A 5,395-nucleotide genomic window follows, 5' to 3' on the forward strand; every position below is an offset into this window, starting at 1 on the left:
TAAGTCGGGGTATAATTTCGCAATTTGTGTGTAAAATCCAAGTCGGATGCATGTAAGCTAATAAATGTTCTCGTTAATCTTATCTCGTCTTTTGATTCGTTCACAGTTACAAGAAATCACCACATAGTCTCTCAAATCTCCGTAGATCAAACAAACACAGAAATAAATAACACAAAATAAATTGGAGCTATGTGTCGATTCCGCGCGACACGTCCGAATATGTAAGCTAAACAATAGTGTGGGGGGAGTGAGTAATCAAGAGTTGCGTGGCGCTCAAACAAAAGACGAATCGACAAGATTTGAAAATCGCGTAACTCCGAGTTCGCGTAAGTCGGGGTAGCGTAAGTCGAGGTATTACTGTACTCTGTGATAAAACGTTTAGTCATCTTTTTCTGATTTCAGCATAATATAAAGCATGTGTACAGATAATAACTAGGAACATGAGGAAATGGAAGGCTTTTTTGCATGAATAGACAGTTAATGCTGTTACTCGATAAATTAGTTTGTTGCACTCTAACAATTTCATTTTTGTGAAAAAGGACCATGTCAAAGAAAAAAAAGTAAAATTAACTATTTCTACCCAATAATCTTTCATAAAGGAATAAAAGTGGAGTAGATTATAGGTACTTTTAACTCATGAAATTCAGTTTCATTAGTTTAAAGTAACACACTAAAAAGTTGGTCAAGTCTTCCTACAACATATGTAAATGTATATTAATGCTCAATGGAATTTATTTTGGTATATCACTATTTATATTAAATGCTATTTACCATTATATATTGAGTTAATTAAAAACAATAAAATGAAATAAAACAGATTGACAAAGTCTGTTAAAACAAAATCAATCTATTACACGTACACGTGAGTCATTTTTGAAATATTTAATTACAATAATTCATACACTGAACTAATAATATTCTGTAATCCAACAGAGAACGGTGATAAATTATATGAATAAATAAACTATTAATGCACATTTCTTTCTATAATAAATGCAGGAATGTGAATATGATTCCATATTCATTTATATATGAACTGTTTCATACAAATAGAAATGGAAGAAATCAAAATAACTTAAAATCATAAACGTATCAATCTAAAATTCATAAATAAACGAACATTCTTACTTTTTAAACGAAGGGTTAATCCAAAAGAAATAATTATCAGTTTTCTTTATCAAACGACCAACGTGGACATTTCACATATTAGTACACTTACTAACCGGCAGGTGGCTTTTAATTAATCAGGAAAAAAATAATAATAATAAAATCAAAATAAACTTTTCAATACTTGAAACGTAGCAATTAATATTATTTAAACAATCAACGAGTTTAAAAAAAGCTTTCCCCCCTTTACAATGAAAAGCTCGTTATTTTATTCAATTCAATCGTCTCTTTGTATTTAATTCTACGAAAAAACCAGGTTTTAATTTCACGCCGCTAGGTCGCGCAGTTTCGAACATTGTTGGTGGCCAGACGATGTTTAGTGAGTAGTAGCTGTAAAAGAAAATCGTAAAGGATAACGTTATGTAAAGATAAAATAGAAATATGAATTCATTTAGACGTCATTTCGTAATTAAGATAATGTATTTTTAACGTCAGTTTGTTTCTTAAGCCGTATAAAAGAAAGAAAAGATGGAATTCTAAGCCTAATGGTTGGTATAAATATTAAAGTGTTTTTATCAGGAAATCTGTAATTAATGTTAACATTTAAATTAAAAATGATATAAAAAGCTATGCTACATCACTTTATAACTATGCCATATAAGGAAATTAATTAAAGTTTTATGTATATGTATATACACATTAAAGATAAATAATTAATGAATTGGAGGATAATCTTGTATCTTAAACGTAATCTGTACATTGGTAAGTGCTTAAAGCATTGCTGTAAGTTAAATAAATATCGAATATATTTAATGATAAATGAAGGTTATGAAGTACAGTTTTAATTGCTGAAATTTGTGATAAACAGTTCAGACGTAAGTGTTGACCTACTGCTCTAATGACACATGCTTAGCAGTTATTACAGTTTATGGTAATGTTTATGCTTGTTAACATTTATACTGAACTAAATTATGTAGGAATTAAATTGTTCAGTTGTATGGTTTGTATTAATTATAAAATTTTACTTAATATTTATATTAAATTCAAATTTTAATGTAGAGAGACTTTAAAAAATTTATTTAAAAAATACTTTATTTTTTTATGCATTGCCCCCAAATATTTTTATCTGTTTTAGGACATGTCTGCTAGTGTGAAATTAAGAAATAAACATGTAATGAATTAATAGTAAACTTTTACCTTTTATTATAGTATAGATAATTCTCAAAATTTATATTTTTTAATAATAGTTAAATAAGTTTTGGTTGGTTGGAATGTGATCTTAATATTTTTTTTTTTTTGCTTAACTAAAGATATTTTATTTGCAATTTGTTTTTTTTTCTTTGCATATTTAAAAATTAAACTGAACAAATAATGAACAGAAAAATTATGTAATATGGTTCATGTGATAGTAAGTTAACTTGTAAAGAGTAAACAATGATTTTTTTGAAATTAAAGTAAATTAATCAAAGTAACTGAATTGAATTTCTTGCTAAAAATTTGGAATATTCTTCCTCAAATTAAGTAAGATCACATTTTTATTTTTTCTTTCAAAGAAATGAAAAATTATTAGGAACAGAAAAAATACATTTATTTAATAAGGTTATAGAGTTAATATATGTATTTATAGTTTTCTGATTAAGCATGTGTTCTATTTATGTGTAAAAATGTATTATTTATCAGGTGTGATCAAGTGTATTATTTATCAGATATTTGAAACTGACTGAATTTTTATTGTTGATTTATTTAACTATATGTAAATTACAATTAAATCTTCCATGTTTGATTAATATTGTATTAGAAAAATTTAATGTTAATGAAATTTATCATTTTACTAAAATTTTCTGTACTAATTGTCATTTCATTATGTACAGTACTACTGACTTTTCAGGAAGAGTAAATTATCTTTAAATAACCATACTTATAAATTTTAAAATTTATTTATAGAAATCAAATTTATATATTAAGCAATATCAACACAAATTTCACCAAATTCTCTAAATGTGTACATCAATCTTTTTTAATGAAAAAAGTGTTTTAACAAAAAAATTTGCATCTTGATCTTTGAGAAAGCAGATAGCTGCACATATTAAGCAATAGGATATATGGTACAGTTATTGGCCAGTTAAGGAAATTTTTATTTTAAAAATTCTGACAAAAAAATTAAATCAGGAAATATTATACAGTACTTACTGATGAATTAATTTTTATAGCCTTTCTATTGCTATTATCTATGAATTACAAATGCCAGTTTTTTAATCCAAAATATACTTTGTTGTTTTTTTAAAATGCAAAATTGTATAGTTATTGGCCAAATGCAATGACAGTAAACCTTGCAGGATTTTTAGCTACTTACTAACAGCAGAAACTTGCATTAATACTACCATGCAATATTTCTAGAATAGCTTTTATAGAGCTCTTATTAAAGAGATTTAAATTTGAAATAATTAATTATTGTCTGGTGGCCAATAAATATCCTTTACCCTACTAACAAACTATAATTAATAAGTTGTTTCAACTCCTTAATATAATTTTCATGTATATTGCTAATATATATATAAATCATAAAGTAATTATTTTAAATGTTAACAATATATGAGTATTTTACAATTTCTAGGTATATGCAATACTTAATCCTTGATGTACACAGCACTTGAATTGCATAATTTTGGTTTAAACAGGATCAGGAAAATGCAATAAAATTTTGTTTTATGATAGTTTCAGTTTAACACAATACTTACAATATTCTTTAGTATTTTATGTTAAAATTAAGTATTTTTATTGATAAAATTAATGTTTAAGGCAATGCTAACTGTTGGGATGATGTAATCATATTTCTTCTACTTTCAACTTACGCATTTAAAGAGATGGATTTTCCCCTTTTTACTGTGTTACAACTTTGAACCGAATACATCAAAATTAGCTTGATATCAGAAAATTTATTAAAAAATTACATAAATATCAAAAGCTTTGATAACAGATTCTATTCAGACAAGATAATTAATATTTTTGATCCACGAAGTTAGTAATAGAAGTGAGAGGAAAATTGTTTCTTTATCAAGTGAAGAAGAAAATTTTTGTTAATTTAATAATAATGGTAAAAATATGAAAATGTAAATATGAATACTTAATAAAACATTTAACACCTTATAACGCTGAGAATATTTATTAAATCACAAATGTTTTCAGCCTAATGGTATAGTCCATCATCAGATGACTGGCTACTGAGCGAATTTGAAAATTGTGTTAAAATGGAATGTTTGATCATTATAAATTCAAAAGGGACGTCTGTATCAATGCAAGAGATGCTGATGGTTTAGCTTCAGCATGGAAGTTCTTTATAAAAGAAAAGTTAAAAACACACAAATTCTTAGTCCCTATCTGCCCTTTATAATGTGATGCTTTTTGGTGTATATTTTTATGCATTTAATCTNTAATAATAATGGTAAAAATATGAAAATGTAAATATGAATACTTAATAAAACATTTAACACCTTATAACGCTGAGAATATTTATTAAATCACAAATGTTTTCAGCCTAATGGTATAGTCCATCATCAGATGACTGGCTACTGAGCGAATTTGAAAATTGTGTTAAAATGGAATGTTTGATCATTATAAATTCAAAAGGGACGTCTGTATCAATGCAAGAGATGCTGATGGTTTAGCTTCAGCATGGAAGTTCTTTATAAAAGAAAAGTTAAAAACACACAAATTCTTAGTCCCTATCTGCCCTTTATAATGTGATGCTTTTTGGTGTATATTTTTATGCATTTAACCTTTTATGTTTTTTTTTTTTTTTTTTTTTGCTTATTTTATTAAAACATTCTGGTAATCCTAAATATTTAATTTAATTTTACTGTTCTGTTTTGTGGAATTAAAACTGAAGATGTTCATTATATACAAATGAAACATTAATTTTGGTATTGGTAAATGTTACTTTTGAATATCTGTCCAGTTTTTTGAAGGTTATTTTTGAATATTATCTATTTTTAAATATAATCTAAAAACTTTATTTGTAATTTAATTTCAAATGGCAAGCCATAGAATTTATTTTCTTCATATTTTAATCTTTTGTATTTATTGTTTTGTAAGTTTTCACTTGCAAAGCAGTAACTAGTAAAGATTAAAATACGAATATTTATATAAAAAATACTTATGAATAATACTAAAACAATCTAAATCAGTGTTTCCCAAACTTTTTGGACTATTACTCTCTTTTAGTGCATATGTTTCTTATATACTTTTTTGTTTATGAATTCTTCCTTGCTTGCCCACTCTCTGGCAGGGT

General features: G+C 25.8%; 1 protein-coding gene across 1 annotated transcript in view; it reads right to left on the bottom strand.

The window, feature by feature from the left end:
* The window catches only part of LOC111641094 (translocon-associated protein subunit beta-like), a 22,765-nt gene extending 21,537 nt beyond the window's left edge, over positions 1-1,228 (bottom strand). Inside the window, exon 1 of the mRNA XM_023387210.1 lies at positions 1,129-1,228. The gene's annotated coding sequence lies outside the window, so the exon portion shown is untranslated. The remainder of the gene's footprint in view (positions 1-1,128) is intronic.
* Positions 1,229-5,395: the final 4,167 nt, after the last annotated feature.

Source organism: Centruroides sculpturatus, unplaced genomic scaffold (assembly GCF_000671375.1).
Source record: "Centruroides sculpturatus isolate CEXI.00-Female unplaced genomic scaffold, Cexi_2.0 scaffold1446, whole genome shotgun sequence".
In the NCBI taxonomy this organism is placed as follows: Eukaryota; Metazoa; Arthropoda; class Arachnida; order Scorpiones; family Buthidae; genus Centruroides; species Centruroides sculpturatus.